The sequence below is a fragment of the Felis catus genome, chromosome A2 (genome assembly GCF_018350175.1).
Source record: "Felis catus isolate Fca126 chromosome A2, F.catus_Fca126_mat1.0, whole genome shotgun sequence".
In the NCBI taxonomy this organism is placed as follows: Eukaryota; Metazoa; Chordata; class Mammalia; order Carnivora; family Felidae; genus Felis; species Felis catus.
This window is the reverse complement of record NC_058369.1, coordinates 146497782-146521468: the sequence shown is the minus strand read 5'-3', so window position 1 is coordinate 146521468 and position 23687 is coordinate 146497782. Positions and strand designations below refer to the sequence as shown.

General features: G+C 39.4%; 1 long non-coding RNA gene across 3 annotated transcripts in view; it reads right to left on the bottom strand.

Moving 5' to 3' along the window:
- LOC123384030 overlaps positions 1 to 23687 on the bottom strand; it is a 43939-nt gene that overhangs the window by 2669 nt on the left and 17583 nt on the right. For 2 of the 3 annotated variants that reach the window (XR_006594571.1, XR_006594569.1), the window contains one exon: positions 11120 to 11258. This is a non-coding gene — a long non-coding RNA (uncharacterized LOC123384030). Of the gene's footprint in view, positions 1 to 8595; positions 9422 to 11119; positions 11259 to 23687 lie in introns of those variants that run through there. The other variant, XR_006594570.1, reaches the window with a different exon arrangement.

Sequence of the window (23687 nt, the reverse complement as noted above, 5' to 3'; positions counted from 1 at the left end):
AGAGCATAGAACATTTGAACAACACTATCAATCAACTCGAACTAAGTGCCATTTAAAGAAATCTCCATCCAACAAAAGTAGAACACATAGTCTTTTTAACTGAACATGAAATATTCACCAAGATAGATCATATTCTGGCCCATAAAACAGGTCGCAATAAATTTAAAAGGACTGAATTCATATGACATTTAGCTCTCTGACCACAATGGAACTAAATTATAAATCAATACTGGAAAAATATATGGAAATCCTTAAATACTTGGCTATTAAACACTAGACTTCTCAATAATTCATGGGTTCAATAATAAATCACAAGAGAAAGTATTAAATATTTGAACTGAATAGAAATGAAAACACAACACATCAAAATTTGTGGGATACAGCTAAAGCTGTGCTAAGAAGGAAATTTATAGCAATGAGTGATTACATTTAACAAGAAGAAATGTCTCAAATCAAAAATCTAATCTTTTACCTTAAGAAACTATACGAAGAAGAGCAAAGTAAAACCAACTAAATAGCAAGAAGAAGGAAATAATGAAGAGCAAAATCAATGAAATTGAAACCAGAAAACAATCGAGAAAATCAATGAAAATAAAACCTAATTCTTTGAAAAGATCAATACAATTAATGAAACTCTAGCTAGACTAATCAGGGGAAAGAACAAGAAGCCAAACTTACCAATATCAGGAATAAAAGAGGACAGAATACAAATCCTCAGACATTAGAAAGATGAAAAGGAAATATTATAAACAACTTTATGATGATAAATCCAACCACTTCAATGAAATAGACAAATTCCACGAAAAATACCAAAGATCATTCAGGAAGAAAGAGATCAACTGAATATCCTTTTATCTACCAAATAAATTGGACTCGTGATTAAAAACCTTCCCACAAAGAAAACTCCAAGCCTGGCTGATTTCACTGGCAAATGCTACCAAATATTTCAGGAAGAAATAATCCCAATTTTATGCAAAGTATTCTAGAAATAAAAGAGTCAGGGACATTCCCAATTCATTTTACAAGGCCAGCATTATTCTGCTACCAAAACCAGATGAAGGCATTTCAAGAAAACTACATACCTATATCCTCGTGAACACAGATGCAGAAAACCTTAACAAATCTTTGGCAAGCTGAATCTAACAGCACATAAAATGAATAACACATCATGACTAAATGGGGTTTATCCCAGGAATATAAAATTGTTTTAATATTCAAAAATCAGTCAGTGTAGGGGCACCTGGCTGGCTCAGTCGGTTGAGTGTCTGACTTTGGCTCGGGTCATGATCTCACATTTCATGGGTTCGACCCCTCATCGGGCTCTATGCTGATAGCTGGGAGCCTGGAGCCTAATTCAGATTCTGTGTCTCCCTCTCTCTCTCTCTGCCCCTCCCCTGCTTATTCTCTCTCTCTCTCTCCCTCTCTCTCTCTCTCTCTCTCAAAAATAAATAAGCATTAAAAACAAAATCAATCAGTGTAACTCACCACAATAACAGACTGAAAAAGAAAAATTGTCTCAATTAATGTAGAAAGCATTTGACAAAATTCAAACTCCATTCTTGATTTTAAAAAAAATCTTAGCAAATGAAGATGGAAGGGAACTTACTCAACGCCAAAAAAGAAAAACCCGTCTCTACCATTATTTTCAATGCCTCCCCTACTAATATAGAGAACGAGGCTAGGATGTCTACTCTTCACATTTGCATTCAGCATTGCACTGGAGGCCCTAGGCAGTGAAATGATGCAAGAAAAAATAAATAAAGTCACACACATTGAAAAGGAATAAGTAAAACTGCCTCTATTTATATACAACATGATCATATACTTTGAAAGTAGTAAAAAACTATTTAAAAGCTACCAGAACCAGGGTGCCTGGGTGGCTCAGTTGGTTAAGCATTCGACTCTTGATTTTGGCTCAGGTCATGATCTCCTGGTTTGTGAGTTCAAGCCCCGTGTTGGGCTATGTGCTGACAGTGTGGAGCCTGCTTGGGATTTTCTCTCTCTTCCTCTCTCTCTCTCTCCCCCCCAACTTGCACACATGCATTCTCTCTCTCTCAAAATACATAAATAAACTTTAAAAAAGTTAAAAATATAAAATGAAATAAAAAGCTACCAGAATCAAGAAGTGAATGTATTAAGATTGTAGAATACAAGGTTAATATATGAAATTATCTTTATGTCTGTTTACTAGCAATGAACAATCAGAAACATACTATTTACAGTAAATACCATTTACAGTAACATCCAAAAATATGAAGTACTTGGGTATAAAATAAATAAAATATCACAATATCTCTATACTGAAATCGTTACGGAGAAAAATTAAGGAAGATCTAAGTAAGCGAAGAGTTATAGGATGTTCATAGATTAGAAAACTCAATATTGTTAAAATATCAGTTCTCCCTAAAGTGATCCATATATCTGACACAATCACAATAAAAATCTAAGCAGACTTTTTTAGGGAGAATAACAAGCTGATTCTAAAGTTTATGTGGAATGCTCATTTTGGTAGGATTTAGGATAGCTGAAACAATGTTTAAAATAAAGAACAGGGGTGCCTGGGTGGCGCAGTCGGTTAAGCGTCCGACTTCAGCCAGGTCACGATCTCGCGGTCCGGGAGTTCGAGCCCCGCATCAGGCTCTGGGCTGATGGCTCGGAGCCTGGAGCCTGTTTCCGATTCTGTGTCTCCCTCTCTCTCTGCCCCTCCCCCGTTCATGCTCTGTCTCTCTCTGTCCCAAAAATAAATAAAAACGTTGAAAAAAAAATTTTTTTAAATAAAGAACAAAGTTAGGGCACTTACATTATCTTATTTCAAGACTTACTCTAAAGCTATATTAATCAAGGTGAGGTAGGTATAAAAATAGACATGTGCGGGATTGTAACAGAATACAGAGTCTAGAAATAGACCCACATGTGTATGATTATTTAATTTTCAATGAAGTTGCTAGGGCAATTCAATAGTGAAAGGATAATATTTTCAGAAAATAGTACTGTAACAGAACAGAATTCTATTGGCTATCCACATACAAAACACACACACATGAGGGGGGGAGAAAAAACACCTGGACTCTTACTTTACATTACTTAGGAAATTTAATTGAAAACGAACAACAGGCCATGTTAAAAACATATTTAAAATGGACCACAGGGGCCCCTGGGTGGCGCAGTTGGTTAAGCGTCCGACTTCAGCCAGGTCACGATCTCGCGGTCCGTGAGTTCGAGCCCCGCATCGGGCTCTGGGCTGATGGCTCAGAGCCTGGAGCCTGTTTCTGATTCTGTGTCTCCCTCTCTCTCTGCCCCTCCCCCGTTCATGCTCTGTCTCTCTCTGTCCCAAAAATAAATAAACGTTGAAAAAAAAAAATTAAAATGGACCACAGATCTAAATATTATAAGAACTATAACTATAATCGTTCTGGAAGAAAACATAAGAAAAAACTCTTAGTGGACTTTGGTTAAGCAAAATATTCCTAACCAGGACATAAAAATATAAAATATAACAAAAAATGATAAATCGGATTTCATCAAAATTAAAAACTTGTTCTCAAAAGACACTGTGATGAAAATGAAAAGTCACAGATTGAAAGTATTTACAATACGTATGACTTGTAAAGGATTTGTATCCAACTTACCTAAAGAATTCCGCAACTCGATAAGAAAACAACTTGATTTAAAAATGTGCAAAAGATATGAACAGACACTTCACCAAAGAAGATATAGGAATGGCCAATGGGCACATGAAAAGATGCCTAACATCATGCATCATTAGGGAAACGCAAACTAAAATTACAATGAAATACTACTTCAGGCCCAGCAAAGTGACTAAAATTAAAAAGATGGACAATACCAAATGTTGACAAGGATGTGGAACAACCAAAACTCTCATACATGGCCGGCGAGAATGCAAAATGGTATAACCTCTTTGCAAAACCGACTGATTCACGTGACACTAAGCATATACTTAAAATAGGACACAATAACTCTAATACTGGGTGTCTACCCAAGAGAAATGGAAGTGTATGTTCACACAAAGTCTTGTTGAATGTTCAGAGCAATTTTATTTGTAACAGTCAAATCTAGAAGTGTCCTTCAACTTGTAAATAGATAAATTATGGAATATCCATTCAATTGAATACTCCACAATAAAAAGGAATGAATTACTGATATGTGCAACAATGTAGATGTTTCTTAAAAAACACATGCTAAATGAAAGAAGCCAGATACAAAAGACTACAACCCATGTGATTCCATTTACATAAAATTCAAAAAGGGAAAAACTATAGTATCTACAGATAGAAAGCAAATCAGTTGGGGTCAGAGACCAGGGGATCAGGAGAGGGAATTAATTGCAGAGGTGGCCCAGAAAACTTCTTGGGATGTTGGCAATGGTCTGCGTCTTGGTTGTGATGATAGTGAATAGGTGTATACAATATACACTTAAACTTACTGAATATTATTGTATATAAACTATACCTCAATAAAGCTGATTTTTGAAATGATATAAAGATAATCTTTTGCGTAAGTTTAGAACAAGTCTGGAAGAATGTACATCGAATTGTCTTATAATTTTTTTAATGTTTATTCTTGAGAGAGAGAGACAGACAGACAGAGCATGAGTGGGGAGGGGCAGAGAGAGAGAGGGACACAGAATCTGAAGCAGGCTCCAGCTCTGGGCTGTCAGCACAGAGCCCGATGCGATGCGCGGCTCGAACTCACAAACTGTGAAATCATGACCTGAGCCGAAGTCAAACGCTCAACCGGCTGAGCCGCCCAGGCGCCCCTCTTATACTTTTTTTTTAATGTTTTATTTTATTTTTGGAAGAGAGAGAGACAGAGCGTAAGCAGGGGAGGGGCAGGGAGAGAGGGAGACATAGAACCCGAAGCAGGCTTCAGGCTCTGAGCTGTCAGTACAGAGCCTCATGCGGGGCTCGAACCCATGACCTATGAGATCATGACTTGAGCCGAATTCCGACGCTCAACCGACTGAGCTACCCAGGCTGCCCCTGGTTCTTAATAATAGGGGTGAGATCACAAAAGACTTTCAATTTCATTTTGCTATACACTTCCATAAGGTTTTATTTTTTTAACAAAGACACTTCTATATTAGGAGTCTTGTGATTGCTGGTGATAGAAACCCAACTCAAGCTAACTTAAGAAAAGGAGGGATTTATTGGTTCACGTGCCTATGTGGTCCGGGGTAGAGTCAGAGCGGAATCCAGGTACTCCAATGAATTTGTTGAGAATGAGGCTTTCCTCAACTATCGGCCCTTCTCTTCTCGGTGTTGGCTTCATTCTGAGACTGCCTTCCCCCCTTTGATGATGACAGAGCAGCCTACTGGCTTAGCAACTCCGGAGGAAAAGACACACCAGGAAAAGTCCTGGGCCAAGTCTTAATGATCCAGTTTAGGACACATGTCCTTCCCTGAACACCGGGACCATGACAGCGAAACCTGGGTCATGGGGCCATGCATGGAGTTGAGTAAGGGCAGGGTGGTCTTAGCTCAGCCCTACATCGAGGATCGGTTCCCAGTAGGAGGAGAAAGAAAAAAGGGGATCCGAGGTCAGAATAAAACTGGCTTGGCGAACAAAAGCCCCAGATGATTACTACAGTGTGCTGCTTTTGGAATTAGCAGGGCGGGGGGGGGGGGGGGGGAGTTATTTTGTTTCTAATCTTTAGAATAACTGAACCCAAGGCAATATTCTTTGGTGCTCTCCTAACAGAGCACAGTATAGAGGAGGAGAGAGGCATTCCTTGGCCCGCTGGTATGAACTGAATGTGCCTACCCAAAAGTCATATGTTGAAACATTAACCCCCAATGTGATGATATTAGAAGGTGGGGCCTTGGGGAGGTAATTCGGTTTAGATGAGATCACGAGGGTGGAGCTTCCATAGTGGGATTAGTTTCCTCAGAAGAAGACAAAGAGATTAGATCCCTCTCTCTCCCTCTCTCTCCCTCTTCCTCTCCCTCTCTCCCCCCTCCACCATGTAAGAATACAGCGAGAAGGTGGCCATCTGCAAGGCAAGAAGTGGGCCCTCACCGGACACCGAGTCTCCCAGGACCTTGATCTTGGACTTCCCAGCCTCCAGAACTGTGAGAAATAAATGTCTGCTATGGTATTTGTTACAGCAGCCTCAGCTAAGATAGTAGCATGTTTCTCTGAGCTGGACTAGAGAGGAGCGAAGGAAGATGCCATCCAAGAGGACCACTTTCCTTGCCAAAACAGAAAGTAATTTGTAGAAAGGGGTACTGGTGTGGTCCCTTGAAGGAAATGGTATAGGAAGTTGACTAGGGACGAAAAAAGGATTTCTGAGTCAAGCTGAGGGTGGGTTAAGTTGGACCATGTGACCATTCTGGGGGACAGGGATGGCTGAAACCCTTGGGGGGTGGCCCCTATGTGCCACCACCAGCATTCGAGCTCCACGATGAAGACGCCGTGCTTCTAAAGTACCAGGCCAATTTCACTTGATGGTAAATCATTTTAAACACTTTGTTATTAATACAAATTCAGATGCATTATGAAGCGGAGTGCAAGAATCGCACGAAAATAAAATAAAGATCTCTTGCTTGCAAGAAACCCTTTGGGCTGCCACTCATTCTCTGCTTTGCGTGAATTCAATCTTTCCTGCTGTTAGGAAAGCTTTAGTGGAAAATTTTGAAAAATACTTCTTTAAGGCATAAGGGCTGGGGATAAGGGATGTTCTTGGGGTTTTTTTTTTTTTTTTTTACAGTGTCCAGACACTTTCCAGAAGAGGAAACCAGGCAAGGATTCAGAATTCAAAACTTTGGGAGTTTGAGGACAGGACTACCATCTGGAGGGGTTGGCAGAACCGATGCGAGGCTAAGCATTAGGGACTGAGGTTCAGCACTGCTCATGCAAACCCTGCAACAGCTGCATTCCTGGGTAACATCTCACGCGGAAAGTATGGGATCCTGCCCTGGCTCAGGGTCTGGATTAGCGTCTCTTGGTGGAGCAGGAATCTAGTGTTCTCAGAGAAGCAGATTCATTTCTGGGGTCAGGGGAAGTTCGCCTCCAAACGAGCTCCAGTGAGCCAGCTTTCGGCTTCAGAATCGGTGGAGGAAAGAGATGGAACCCAGAGGTTTTGAATTCACAGGTTCCCTGAAATATGGGAGGGCAACAAAGGGTCATCAAAATAGGGACATTTTCACACCAGGAAAGTAAGGACACAATGGAAATGACATTCCTCCCCTAGAAAAGGACCATTAGTTGGCATCTGGTCTTTTCCCTCTCCCCTCCCCCCCACCCTTATCCATCATCACAAGGCAGAAAAAAAAAAAAAAAAAACTTTAACAGAGATCACATCATTCCGCGAAAGTGGGAACTGGTGAAGCAACAAGGTGGGTCCCTCCTTTCATGCATTCTTGGATGAAATGAAAATTACCCCTAGGAGGACGTTCTTAAAAGACAGAGGGATTAGCTAACACTACGGTAGTAATCATATTGCCATGTATAAATGTATCAGACCTACGTGTTTTACACCTCACACGATCGTATGTATCAATTATATTTCAACGAAAAAAGAAAGAAAGAGAGACAGGGAAAGACCAGCTCATGGCAATCAGCTGGACTTCTACAGTTTGACCACTGGCTCACTCCCCTCTCTTCTGGGTGGGGGCCCTTTGGAAATCCTAATCAATAAATCTTGACTATCACGGTGGATCTTATAAAGTACAGGAAATGAGAAGGGGTGGAGTCGAGTGGGAGAATTAAATTGGATATATAGATTCTTGGACTGAGGTGGATGAAGAAATTAAGTAATTACAAATCCAAAGGCAAAAAAAAAAAAAAAAAAAAAGGAGGAAACACAATCAGCCTGCACCTGGAGCATTAGGTTCTGGAAATCCAATTTGCACATAAAGAGTGAAGGGGCCTTTGCAAAGGGGGGCGGGAGCTGAGAGGACCTGCTAGTAAGCAGAGGACCGTTGCCCTGGAGACAGTCTTAGCGTAGAAATGGCAAATAGAAAAATAACAGGGGCTTAAGGGAGAAAGAAAAAAGAAAAAAAAGGCCCTACTTAGGATGGTTGAAATCTTAGAAACCAGACTAGACTACATGAAAGAAATGTACTTACAAGGACAAATAGAGATTTAACTGCTTTCAAAAATGAAAATAGGAAGAAGGAAGGTATTTTCGTTGTTTCTGGGTTAGGATAGGTGATGAGACGCGCAATGGATTTAAATAGAGAGGATGAGAGAAATTTGTTAGGAGCAGAAACTGGGATACGCTTGCCTATCCCCTAGCCTCTCAAAAGGTGCATTTGAAATGTGCCTTTAAAATTTTTTTTTCAACTTTTTTAATTTATTTTTGGGACAGAGAGAGACAGAGCATGAACGGGGGAGGGGCAGAGAGAGAGGGAGACACAGAATCGGAAACAGGCTCCAGGCTCTAAGCCATCAGCCCAGAGCCCGACGCGGGGCTCGAACTCCCGGACCGCGAGATTGTGACCTGGCTGAAGTCGGACGCTTAACCGACTGCGCCACCCAGGCACCCCTGAAATGTGCCTTTAGATAGATAGATAGATAGATAGATAGATAGAGAAATAATGGCAAAAAAAAAAAAATTCAGGGAGCCTCCTTCTTGTAGCCCACAATAATGACTTGAAGTGGTAGCTTTAAGAGGGAGAAGTCCAGAGCTATCAGCATGAAATCCACAGATACCAACTGGTTACTTTCAAGGCCAGGCAATGACTGAGGGGAAATCGTTTGGGCAAATACGGCCAGGAGGTTTTGGGGTTGGGACTAGGTAAAAGTTGGTCTGGACACCGCCTGCAAGGTGGCTAAAGGTTTTGGTATTGGATTTGGAACGCTGAGAGGCTGGGCAAGAGAAGGGATCCTATCTGGATGACCTGAAGCAAAAAGAGCCCCCAAGACAGGTCAAAGGGCTTAGAATAGAAGACGACTGGGAGCACTAAGTCCAGGGATGAGCAGAAAGGACAGGTGTGGGGCTAAAACCAGCAGCCAATAACAAAGGGACGATGAATAGGGACACTTGGGTGTCCTGTCAAGGAGGGCTCTGGGCAATTGTAAGAATGGACTAAAGCAGTCATTCTCAGAGTATGACCGGCAGGAATCAGCACCAGCTGGGACTTGGTGTAATGCAAATATTTTGTCCCCGTAAATCAGCAACTCTGGGGATGGGGCCCAGCAATCTATGTGTCAACAGACCCTCCAAGTGACAGCACCTCACACAGATGTTCCAGAACAACCCTACTAAAGCATCCCTGGCTCGCCTTGAGTGGCTGCTGAGATCAGCTTGCTAGGCCGCAGTCCTCCCTTAGACCCCTGGGCCAGCCTGGACAGGTGGATAAATAGTGAGACTCACAGAAGGGGAGCTACACCAAGCCACACCAGTTTCACACTGATGTCAGACTGATGGTGGGAGAGGTCGGAAGCAGAATCACCCAGCCTGTGGAAGAGAAGTAGACAGGACTAGTTTAAGTACCAGGACTTCGGGAAGGATCAAAATTCACTGGTAACCTCTTCCTATCAGGAAACTAACTCTGGAAAACTACAGGTTTGTAATAGACGAATTAGCGAACCCAATAATAGAAAACAAACAAAGGTGACCCCTATGGTCTCAATATTGAGCGGGTCTACAGATCAGAAGGCCTCCTGGAAATGGGAAAGGAAAACTTGCAGCTTGGAGAGATCAGGTAGTAAAGCAGCAAGAAGCTTTAGGCATCGGGAACCAAAAACATGCAGACATAACTGGATGGGGTCAGGGCACTAATGGAGAGGACTGTAAATGACTGTAATTTTCAGAGCTGTGAAGCCACAAATTGCACCCGGCAGGACTGCCTGCTATGAGTGTAGCACTCTCTGCTCTCAAGATGAAACAGCTGGAGGCTGTGGAATTGGTTAAAGTGATTCCTGGAAAAGAAAAAAAAAAAAAAAGAAAAAGAAAAGGAAAATTGACTATGTAGGATAAGAGGTCTTCCGCCAACCCCTCAAAAGAGATGGGGCCCAAAGCCCTGGATATAAGGGGCCTGGACCATCTTCAGAGGTGAGACTGTCTTCACACTTCTGCAATCCAAGGATGGAATTTCAAGGCTAAAAACTTAGAGACACGAAAAAAGTAAACAGATTGCCAGTTCTTGCTCCCCCTGGACTTTCGGCTTTGTCAGAGAGGCAGCGGAAGGGCCTCAGCCTATGGGGGTAGTGACTAAATGCAGGATGTATAGAGAAAACAAAAGCTGACTCTGGGAGTGATCTTGGCTTTAGACATGGCAGAGGGACAACCAGGGACACAACAGGGGCTTAAGGAAAAGAAGTGCCCTTTCCAAGTTTTAACCCCATAAACTGCTGATACAGCAATAGGAAATAAAAGCTAAGATATAGAGTTAAAATTAGAGAGAGGATCAAGGCTCTAGGAAATCCAAGAATGAGAACTAGGCAAGTGAGTGGCCCAAGGATGGGAGGCTACCAGAGACTGAGTCTATTTCAAAGCTTTCTTCAGTCATCCCTCCTATTTTCTTTTTTTTTTTTTTGGGGGGGGGGGTGGTGGGAAGGGGATGAGTTTTTCACCACTTTATTGAAATACAACCAATGTACATCAAACCACAAATATTTAAAGCATATAATTTCATGAAGTTTGACATACATCTAGACCCCTGAAATCACCATCATCCTGAAAATTTCCTCCTGCTCATTTGTAATCCATTTATTTCCCTTCCACCATCTCCTATCTGCCCCCACCCCACCCCCAGGCAATCACTGACCCAATTTCTAACACTACAGGTTGATGGAAAAGTTCTAGAATTCTAATTTTAGTTTAATTTTATATAAACTTTTCTAGAATTTTATATAAATGGAATTGTGTAGTATGTACATGATTTTTTTGCATGATTTCTTTCACTCAGCATGATTCTGAGATCCATCCATGTTGTTGTGTGTATTGATAATTTGTTCCTTTTGGAGCTGAATAGTATTCCATTTTGTGGAATCAATTACATAGCCATCAAAGTATCTGTTCATTTATTCATTTATCCAATCATCTGGACATTTGGGTTCTTTCCATTTGGGGTTAGGCTTTGTGTGGACATATTTTTCTTAAATAAATGCTGATGATGTATCATTTCATTTGGGCTTGATTTGCTAAACTTACGTTAAGAATGTTTGTGACTATCTTCGCGAAAGCTATTGGCATTTAGTTTTCTTTTCTTGTAATGTCTTTGTCCAGTTCTGTTATCAAGGCAATGATGGCCTAACAACATGAGTTAGGAAATGTTTCTTCCTTCTGTTTTCTGAAAAAAAAAAAAAAAGTATAGAATTGGTATTTTCTCCCTTAAATTGTTGGTAGAATTCATCAGTAAAGTTATCTTGGCCTGGAGAGTTAATTGGTTGGTGAATTTATTTGTAGGAAGGGTAGATGTTTAATCTACAAATTCAATTTCTTTAATAGATATAGGACCATTCAAGTTACCTATTTCTTCTTGAATGGGCTTTGGTAGTTTGTATCATTGGCAAATTTATTGGCATACATTTTCTCATAAATGTCATATCCTTTTAATAGGAGCTAAGTGCTAGCCCTCATTCATTCCTGATATTGTTAATTTGTGTCTTTCTTTTCTTCCTGATCAGTATGGCCACAGACTTATTTACTCCATTGATGTTCCCCCCAAAACAGCTTTCAACTATCTCAAAGAATGAGCTCTTCAGCAAGTTTCTAGGACTTCAAACCATTAATTAATCCCTTATCACAAGATCCATGTCTAAGGGGACCCACCTATCGATGCAACTATAGTAACTCAGGTTTGAAGGAATTATGCTTGGACATTAACTCATCATCCATCTGGAGATAGGGGTTCCCAGATTAATAGGCCCACACCGCCTGATACCAAGAAATCCAATTTTTCACTGAGAGTCAAAAATCTATAGGTGTTCTTAGGTCAGTGCTTCAATTCACTGCATAACATCATTTGCTAGGCATGTTGGTAGTACCTACATGTCCTCCTCTCTATTAAGAACCAAATATTCGGGGCGCCTGGGTGGCACAGTCGGTTAAGCGTCCGACTTCAGCCAGGTCACGATCTCGCGGTCCGTGAGTTTGAGCCCCGCGTCGGGCTCTGGGCTGATGGCTCAGAGCCTGGAGCCTGTTTCCGATTCTGTGTCTCCCTCTCTCTCTGCCCCTCCCCCGTTCATGCTCTGTCTCTCTCTGTCCCAAAAATAAATAAAAACGTTGAAAAAAAAAAAAAGAACCAAATATTAGGGGAGCTTGGGTGGCTCAGTTGGTTAAGCTTCTGACTTTTGATTTCAGCTCAAGTCATGGTCTCACAGTTCATGAGTTCAAGCCCTGAGTCAGGCTCTGTGCTGACAGTGCAGAGCCTGCTTGGGATTCTCTCTGTCCTTCTCTCTCTGCCCTTCCCCTGCTCATGCTCTCTCTCTGTCTCTTTCAAAATAAATAATTTTTTTAAAAAGTAGATGTGAAGAAATATGTCCCTTCCATCCTATGTGCTAATATTAAAAAAAAAAAAAAAAGGAACCAAACATTAGCATGGTTAACCATGAAAAAAAAAGAGAGAAGATTAAAATTACCAATGTTAGGAATAAAAGAAGAGAGATACCATCCATACTTGAAGGATAATAAGGCAATGTTACAAACAACTCTATGCCCCTAAATTCAAAAGCTTTTATATAATGGATTATTTACTTGAAAGACACAAATTACCAAAACTCACTACGGAAGGAATAGATAATAGTTCTCACAACCCTATTAAAGAGAATAAGTTTGTAGTTAAAAACTCCTCCTCCTCTGCAAAATTCCATGACAAGATGGTTTTAGTATGAATTCCACTAAATACTTAAGGAAGAAATAACACTAACTTTGTACACTCTTTTCAAAATACAAAAGGAAAGAACTTCCCAACTTATTTTATAAGACCTGCATTACCCTAAATACAAAAATCAGACGAAGACATTACCAAAAACAAACAAATAAACAATTACAGACTAACATCTCTCATGAATTAGACACGAATCTCTAACAAAATATTAGCAAATTGGATCCATCAATATACAAATATATAATCAATACATATTACATATGACTAAGTAGGGTTCATATTAGGAATGTGAAGCTGAATCAATATTCAAAAATCAATCAATATAGCTCACTATATTAATAGGGTAAATGAGAAGAATCATATGACCATATTTGTAGATGCAGAAAAATATTTTGACAAAATTCAAAATTGATTCACGTTAAAAAGACTCTCAAGGAAAGTGGAAATAGAAGAAAACTTCTTGAACCTAATAAACGGTATCTACAAAACCCCTACATCTAACATCCTACTTAATGGCAAGAGATTGAATGCTTTCCTTCTGAGATCTGGCACAAGGCAAGAATGTCGTTTTTAGCACACCTTTTCAACGCTGTGCTTGAATTCCTAGCTAGTGCAAAGGCAAACAAACAAACAAACAAACAAACAAACAAACAAATAAATGGTATGCAGGTTAAAAAGGAATAACTAAAATGGTCTTTAGTCATAGGCAATGTGGTTATGTATGCAGAAAATCCCATAGAGTCTACAAAAACGTTCCTAGAACCAAGAAATGAGTTTAGTAATGTTACAAGGCACAAGGTTAACATACAGGAGTCAACGGTATTCCTATATCCAAGCGATAAAGACCTGGAACCTGAAATTAAAACAAAACAATACCATTCACGATACCCCCCAAAAGGACTGAGGTATTAAATCTAGCAAAATATGTGCAGGATCTGTATGTGGAAAACTAAAAAAACATTGATGGAAGAAATAAAAGACCCGAATAAATAGAGAGATATGCCATGCTCCTGTTTTGGAAGACTCAATATTGTTAAGATGTCAATTCTACCAAACACGGTCTATAGATTCCAGGCAGTCCCAATCAAAATCCCAGCCAAATTTTCGTAGGTTTTCAGCTTACTCTAAAATTCACATGAAAAGACAAAGCAATTAGAAGAGCCACACAATTTCAGGAAAAAAAGCTATCTGATTTCAAGGCTTACTATTACTGTAACACTCAAGTAATCATGATAGTGATGATAGATTTAGATTAATGAGGCTGTTGGGGGAATCCCAGGATGGAATGTAAAGCATGACAAATAAATCCAATTGCATTACAAATAGGTGATATAACCACACTTGAGGGTATGGGTAGAAAAGGAGCTGACCTCAATAACTTTGGAAACTGCAATCTGACTGGAAGTTTTAAGGCTAACGACAAAGGAAACTGTACATTTAAACGGCATTCTGGTTGGTAAATGTGTTTCTTGTTGGAGTACAGCTTCACAATTCTGAAATTGCCTTATACGTATATGGAAGATGAATAATTAAGTAAAGGAATGGTGGGAGCCAGGTTTCTCAGTATTGGAGAGGGAAGTGACAGAAAAGAAAGAAAAGGTGGCTAAAATGAAACCCGTAGTACTGATCCGGAATCAGCGACATCAATACGAACTCATGTATGTATTATGTATTTGAACTCATGGTTGTGTTACGTATATACATATGTGTATATACATATATACATGCATGTATATACACATATATACATACATGTATATACACACACATACATACATAGATGCAGAAACAGGTGTAGATATATTTGTATTTATGAGTTAGTGTGTATATATATATATAGTTCTGTCTGCTGAGAGGACCTAAAACCAATGACATCCCAGTAGTAATGAACAAACCCAGTGCCCAGGTGTTGGTTTCATATAACATTTTCAAATTGAAATAAAACAAAACAGGCATCTTGGAGAAATGGTTGGTTCTAGGACCGGGGTGGAAAAAAATATAAGAAAGGAGCATCTTGTATACCAGAAAGTAAGAAAATGCTCAAAAAACAAAAAGGATGGGGGCATATCAAAGGGATGTAGGAACCACCCTGAAAGAGTCCCCAGCTGCCAAACTCTGGAACAATTTGAGCAACAAAATAAGTAACAGTATTGGATTATAACCCAAAATACAAAGCAAATATACATGAGTCCATACTGATATAAATAAATGATTGATAAATATATAAGCAAATGGGAAGAAACAAATATTCTTTACATAATAATTCATACATATACATTTTTCTTTTTTCCTTCACACCAACAGGTGGAATTTAATTTCTGTCTCCCTTGATTTAGTGAATCGTTTCTAAAGAATAAACTATGGAAGGGGAGAAATATTAACTATACCATGAAGAAACCTAGCAAATATCACCCTAACCAAGTGATCAAGGCTAACACCACCAGGACATTATGTACCTCCTTGTAGGAGATGATGAGAAGGGCACCTCATCTCTGGTTTTCCTTCTAAAAAACCCGTAACTCCAATCTAACTATGAGGAAACATCAGAAAAGCCCAAATTCTGGGTGCCTGGCTGGTTCAGTCGGCAGAGCATGTAGCTCTTGATCTCCAGGTCATGAGTTTGAGTCCCATGTTGGGTGTAGAGATTGCTTAAATAAATAAACTCTAAAAAATTAGGACATTCAATCGGTTGGGCATCTGACTCTTGGTTTTGGCTCAGGTCACGATCTCATGGTTTCATGAGTTCAAGCCCTACATCGGGCTCAGTGCTGGCGGTGCAGAGCCTGCTTGGGATTCTCTCTCCCTCCCTCTCTGTCTGCTCCTCTCCCACTCATGCTCTCTCTATCTCTCACAAAAGTAAATAAACTTTAATAAAACAAGGGCGCAGCGCCTGGGTGGCTCAGTCAGTTAGGCGTCCAACTTCGGCTCTGGTCCTGATCTCACAGCTCATGAGTTTGAACCTGACAACTCAGAGCCTGTAGCCTGCTTCAGATTCTGTCTCTATTTGTCTCTGCCCCTCCCCTGCTCATTCTCTCTCTCTCTCTCTCTCTCTCTCTCTCTCTCAAAATATAAACATTAAACATTTTTTTTTCAATTAAAAAAAGAGGAAAAAAAACCCAAATTGAAGACCATTGTATAAAATACAATACTCTTCAATACCTCAAAGGTCATGAAAAACAAGGAAAGACTAAGAAACTATCACAGACCAGAGGAGACCAAGGATACATGATTCCTAAGTGCAGTGTAGTATCCTAGACAGGATCCTGAAATAGAAAGAGGATATTCATGGGGAAAGTTCTGGAGTTCAATTAATAGAAATGTATCAATGTTGGTCCTAATTTTGGCAAATGTACCATGGTAAAGTAAGATGTTAATAACTGAGGAAATGGTGAGGGGCTTATGAGAATTTTCTGTATTATCTTTGCAACTGTTCCGTAAATCTAAGTTTATCCCAAAATAAAAAGGTCATTTTTTAAATGGAGATGAAATAAAGACATTTTCAGACAAACGCAAAGGTGACATTATTTGTCTCCAGCACTACTATACTACAAGAAATATTAATGAAAGTTTTCAATCTGAAAAAAATGGTTCCTTCTTGAAGGACCTACACACACACACACACACACACACACACACACACACACACACACCAGAAATGGCAAATATGTGACTTAAATAAATTTTCTCATTTTTTATAATTTCTTTAAAGCATACTTAACTAATTTAAAATACTAACAATGTATTGTAGGATTTACGTTTGCGGGAGTAAAATGTATGACAAAGCACAAATGACAGGTTTATAGTTGCAATATTAAATATAATATTCTTTGGAGGTGCAATGTAATAAGTTAAAGATGGATATTATAAGACATAGAACAACCACAGAAAAATAATTAAAGAGCCACAACTAGTAATGCAATAAAGGAAACAAAATGATATATGAAAAAAAACACACAAATAAAGCAAAAGAAGGTAGAAAAGGAGAAAAAGAGGGGCGCCTGGGTGGCTCAGTCGGTTAAGCATCCGACATCGGCTCAGGTTATGATCTCGCGGTCCGTGAGTTCAAGCCCCGCATCGGGCTCTGTGCTGACTGCTCAGAGCCTGGAGCCTGTTTCAGATTCTGTGTCTCCCTCTCTCTCTGACCCTCCCCCATTCATGCTCTGTCTCTCTCTGTCTCAAAAATAAATAAATGTTAAAAAAAATTTTTTTAAAAAGAAAAGGAGAAAAAGAGAAAACTCAGATGAAACAAATAGAAAGGTAATAGCAAGATGGTAGACAGAAGCCAGACCATGTGTGTAATTAAGCTAAATGTAAATGAATGAAAACACAGAATTACAAGGCAGAGACTGTCAGAGTGAATTAAAAAACAAAACCCAATAATATGATGACTATAAGAAACACTTGATATATGAAAAAAACAACCAAAATAAAGGGATGGAAAGAGACATAAATAGCATGCAAACATAATCATAACAAAATCTGGAGTGACTATGTAAATATCAGAGAAAGCAAACTTCAGAATAAGGAGTATGGCCAGAGATAAAGAAGGTCGGTATCAGTTTTCTATTGTTGCATAACAAATTAACATAAGCCTAGCAGCTTAAAGTAACACCCATGTATTAGTTCACATTCTGTAGGAGTCCAGCATGGCATGACTGAGTTGTCAGGTCAGGGTATCACAAGGCTGAATAGGTATCAGCCAGGTTGGGTCTTAATCTGGAAGATCTTGGGGGAGGGAGGGGGATCTGCTTTAAAGATCACTTTTGTTGGAAGAATTCAATTCCTTGTGGTTGTATAAGTGAGTTCCCCATTTGTTTGCCAGCTATAAGCCAGGGGTCACTCTTGGTTCCTTGAAGTTACCTCATCCCTTGACATATGGTACCCTCCATCCCAAAGCCAACAACATGGAACTGAATCCCCCTCATGCTTCAAATGTCCAACTCCTCTTCTGTGACTAGCTGGAGAAAACTCTGCTTTCATGTGATCAGGTCAAGACTATACAGATAATCTCTCCAGGAGATTAAAGGACAATAGGGCCAGTATAACATACATTGATCCCGGGACTAAAATTTATCACATTAACAATCCTGGAGATTATTCAGGTCACATATACCAAAGAGGAAGGAAATTTTGTGGATCATCTTAGAATTCTTCCTGCCACCAGGTCATTTCATAATGGTAAAATAATCAGTTCATCAAGACGTAGGAAAACTAAGTGTGTTTGGATCTAATAACAACGTTTCAAGATATATGAGGTAAAAGCTAATGGAACTACGAGAAGAATTACAAAAATTCACAACTGTAGTTGGAGATTTCAGCCTTCCTTTCTCGGTAATTGACAGGACAAATAGAAAATTAGTTAAGGTTTAGAAGACTTGAACCATACTTAACCAAACTGACCTAACTGACATTTGTAGAGCACTATCCCCAATGATTTTAGAAGGCCCACTCTTTTCAAGTTCATATGGTAGAGTCACCACTATAAAACAAAAACAAACATATATAAACTAGTATAGAATAAGTTTCAACAAATGTAAAAGGTTAGATGGAAATCACACAGAGCGTATTCTCTAACCACAAAGCCCTTCGATTGGACCTCAATAAAATCCCCATTACAGCAACTCCATCACGACGTGGAGACACTCCAACTTCGTGTTTAAATATCAACATGACAGTAATCCTATGTTATGATCAAAGAAATATTAATTAATCACAAGGAGTAGAAGTCCCAAGGTAACTGGTGGGGAGGATTGCTGTCTCCGCAAGAAAGTCCAGAATAGAGAGAGTGTCCAACAGTTTATAAAGGGAAAGTTCTAACAGCATAAGAATTTGAAATAATCTTTCACCCAGCATGAAATTTCAAAGAGGCAATAAAAGGGCGCACGTGCTTGTGGGGCCTGGGAATGAGTGGGCTAGACGGGGATGCTGCAAGATGCAACAAACACAGGCAGGCAATTAGGCTGACAGGTTTCTAGCACTAAATCAGATGTCAATAGCAGTTTAACTTTCTTTCATATCTTCATCATAACCCCACATAGGAGGAAATTAAACAACAAAACTAAATAATCTATAAATTAAAGACGAAATTACAAGGGAAATGAAAAAATACTTTAAACTGAATTACAATGAGAATACATTGTATTAAAATTTCTGCAATGCAGCTAATTCGGGGCTTACGGGAAGACTGAAACTTTATTGAAAAGAGGAAGATCAGACTCAATGAATGACCTAAGCTTCCACCTTAAAAAACTAGAATAAGGGGCGCCTGGGTGGTTCAGTCAGTTAAGCATCTGCCACTTGATTTCAGCTCAGGTCATGATCTCATGGTTAGTGAGATCAAGCCCTGTGTGGGGGTCCCTGCTGCCAGCATGGGGCTTTCTTGGGATTCTCTCTCTCCCTCCCTCTTTCCCCTCCCCTGCATGCGTGCATGCACGCACACTCTCTCTCTCAAAATAAATAAACCTTAAAAAAAGAAACTTAAAAAAAAAACTAGAACAAGAAAAGCAAAGTAAGCCCATAATCCATAAAAGGAAATAAAGAGTAGAAATTAACAAAAAAGAGACAATGGAAAAATTAAGGTAAACAAGTGCCTCTGTGAAAGGATCGACAAAACTGACAAACCTTTAGCTAGACTGATTCAGGATAGAATGCACAAATCATCAATATCAAGAAGGAAAGGTATTATCAGCACAGATCCTATAGACATCAAAGGGACAATAAACCATATTTTAAATAATTTTATGCCAATATATTTAACCTAGATGAAATGGAACAAAAATCCTTGAAAAATATAATTTGTAATAATAATTGATACTTTATTATTTAAAAGAAAATTAAGTTTATTGAGTGAGCAGGGGAGAGGCAGAGAGAGAGGGAGAATCTCAAGCAGGTCCCATGCTGGCATCGCAGAGCCCAATGTGGGGTTCAAACCCACAAAACTGGGAGATCATGACCAGAGCCAAAATCAAGAGTCACTCAACCAACTGAGCCATCCAGGCGCCCTGATAACTGATACTTTAAAAAGACAGGGCGCCTGGGTGGCTCAGTTGGTTAAGCGTCTGATTTGGCTCAAGTCATGGTCTTATAGTTCTTGAGTTCAAGACCCACATCAGGCTCTGTGCTGACAACTCAGAGCCTGGAACCTGCTTCGGATTCTGTGTCTCCCTCTCTCTCTGCCCCTCCTCTGCTCACACACTCTTTCTCTCTCTCAAAAATAAACATTAAAAAAAAATTTTTTTTTAAAGCAAGTATTCAGCACACATTTTTCAGACAAAGGACTTGTATCCAGAATATATATATATATATATATATATATATATATATATATATATATGATATATAATAGTAATGTAATTATGATATAATAATATAAAATAATATAATAAATAGTAATATATAATAAATACAAGAAACATATCTTACAACTCATTAATAAGAAAACTATCCAATTTAAAAATGGGCAAAGTATTTGAACAGACCTTCACAAAATAAAATCTATAATTAGTCAATCCACACATGAAAAGGTATTTAATTAGTCATAAGGGAAATGCAAACTAAAACTACAATAATTTACTACTGGATATCCACTAGAATGATTACAATTTTTAAATTTTTTTTTCAACGTTTTTTATTTATTTTTGGGACAGAGAGAGACAGAGCATGAACGGGGGAGGGGCAGAGAGAGAGGGAGACACAGAATCGGAAACAGGCTCCAGGCTCCAAGCCATCAGCCCAGAGCCGGACGCGGGGCTCGAACCCACGGACCGCGAGATCGTGACTTGGCTGAAGTCGGACGCTTAACCGACTGCACCACCCAGGCGCCCCTAGAATGATTACAATTTTTAAAAGTGTTGGAGAAGATATGGAGAGACTGAAACTCTCATATATTGTTGGTGGGAACATCAAATGGCTCAAAACACTTTAGAAAACAGTTTGGTAATTCCTTTCGAACCTACACTAACCATACCATTCAGCAATTCTACTCCAATTTACCAAAGAGTAATTAAAAAATAGGTCTACGCAAAAACTTGTACATGAATATTCACAGCAGCTTCATGCATCGTAGCTAAAATCTAAAAACAACCCAAATGTCAATTAACAGGTAAATGGATACACAAACTGTGTTATAACCATAGTCAGCAATCAAAAAAACTAAGTACCAATACCCGAAGCAACACGGATAAATCTCAAAAAACTATGATGAACAACGAGAACAACCATGCCATATGATTCCATTTAAATGAAGTTCTAGAAAACGCAAACCTAGTATATAGTGACGGAGAGCGGATCAGTGGTAGCCTAGGACAAAGGGAAGGTGTATTGCCTGGACCCGGGCACAGGGGAACTTAAAGAGAGACAGAACTGATTGCACGTACAGTTACATGGATATACACATCTGTCAAAATTCACCCGCTTGTATACTTAAAATTAGTGATTTATTGCATGTAAATTATAACTCAATACATTTGAGTGCAAAAATCTTCCCCCAAGGAAAACTCCAGGCCCAGATGACTTCATTCGTTTTTTATTAAATATTTAAGGAAGACATCATACCAATGTGACACAAATGCTTTAAGAAAATATAGGAGGGAACACTTTTCAACTCATTTTATGAGACAAGCCATACCTCAATACTGAAACCAAACACATTACAAGAAAATGAAACTCCAGACCAATATCCCTCATGAACATAGATGCATAAACAGACAAAATATTAATGAATTGAATGCAGCAATACATAAAAATGATAATATATTATAACCAAGGGGAGTTTATTCCAAGAACGAAAGATTGGCTTAACACTTGAAAATCGATTGATGTAATTCAATGTATGAACTGAATAAAAGAGTGCAAAAAACCATAAATGAGGCAATTTTGTAGGTACTCTAAGAATACCTTCTAAACATTCTCCCTCCGGCTGATTCTTGTTCAATATGAGTTAATATTACATAAGTAGTTTGACCCCACCTGCTAATTTGCCTCACATCTAATCACCAGCTCTTTCTTGAACAAACTTTCCATTATCAACGTCCCAGACCCATGCCTGCATGATTACAGGAGAGGGTCAGAACAGGCATTCAGGCAATGACATCGCCCTTTCTTCCTTACAAGCTTATTGAAAGATTTCTTCTGTAGAAAGGGTTTTCATTGCTATGGCAATGAAATTGGATTCTGGCATTTGTTGTATTTTATTTTGCCAGTGAGCAACATCCAGATATCCAGACTAGGAGATCTAGTCTGCCCACAAACCAGAGGCATCCAAAGGAAACCACCGCAGCCAGATTTTGCATTTAATAGCCACCCTGAATCCTGGGAACCTGGCCTCACTAATCTGTGAGAGGGCTGAGCTTCTGTGCTTCTAAACCTGGTCACTTACCTGGGTCCCTGCAGCCAATGTGAGTCTCCTTCCCTGCACGTCCAAAGAAGTTTCAACCAAGCCACTGACAGCACAAAGGCCATTAACGCAGTATTTCCTCCACCAGGTAACTCACCACCACAAATCCCAAACCATACTCTGGCTCAGGGAGCTCAGAGAGGGACTATCACGTGGCTGCTCTTACCAGTGATAAATGGGAAATGTCTGCAAGAGCCTGGAGGTGGGTCTGAATTCCCCTGTTAGCCAAAGCAGGTGGGAGAAGGATCTAGTGATTGTTTTGTAGTAACTCAGGAAGAATCAGCTTGAACCAAGAACTCACCCAATTTAAGAGACACCGGAGAAACTGAAGTGGTAACCTCTATGCCTTTGTTGGGGAGCCATGCTCAAGCCTTTCAACTGTTCATTCCCCATGTTTTCCGCTTTTGCGGTAGTCCCTGAGTCATCGGCTGGCTTCCTCTTCTCCTGCTGCTGTCGATAACTAGTGCTGACCATAATATTTATCATTTAAACTGAGACACTTTTGAGGATGTAAAGCGGGTGCTATTAATAATTATATCGTAACAACAGGTATAAACTGGTTTTGTTCTAGGAAAATCAGGACATGTGGTCACTCTTAACAACGATCCCCCCACCCCAAGGAGTTCTCTCTCTCAAAACTAACTGGGAAAGTCAGAGTCACCAACCATATCATTTTCTTTGCTGCCCCCACAAAAACAAAAAAACACAAACAAACAAAAAACAGACACAATTGTAATTTTAAAGTCTTTATTTCTAGTCACCAGAGGTAAACTGACAATGGTAACTGAAAAAAAAAAAAACAACTAATAAGGGAAAATTAAAAGAATATAACGTTTTAAACTTATGGGCCCTGGTCTGAATAGCCAAATTTACTGAAATGGCAAGTAAAGTTTCATGGATTTTGTTTTAGATTTTATCTTTTTTGTCTTTATATAAATGACCACTTATTATCACAAACACATCACATGTGTATTGTGGAAAATTGGAAAACCTAGACAAACCAAAACTGCAAAATAAGACACTACATGCCCATCATCAAGAGAATATCGCTGCTGAGTGACATTAGCAACAATAGTGGCCTGAGAAGCTCAAAATCTCCTCCACAAAAACAATGAAAACACTAGCAAAAATCGTTAGAATCAATTTTTCAGAACTCTGGAAGTTAAACAAAGCCTCACAGCAATCCAAAGAGCATTCATTCAAGAAAAACAGCTGAAACTCAGTAGAACTATGAGTTTGTGATCATTTAACTTGCCCTATTCCAATGCACCTCTTTCCAGCTTCATAGTAGCCTTGAAAACCAATAGCCCACAATAACAGTGAAAAACAGCAGTCTGGCAGCCACCAGAGAGACAGAATGGAATTGGAGCTTCTTTAAAGCCTCATTTATAAAGAATTGTCATTATTTGACCTATCTTGGTGGTTCCCTGAGACCCCAACTTGCAAGCTGGCTTTATTTACTAACTCAAGGTTCATCCAGTGCAAAAAACCCTTCT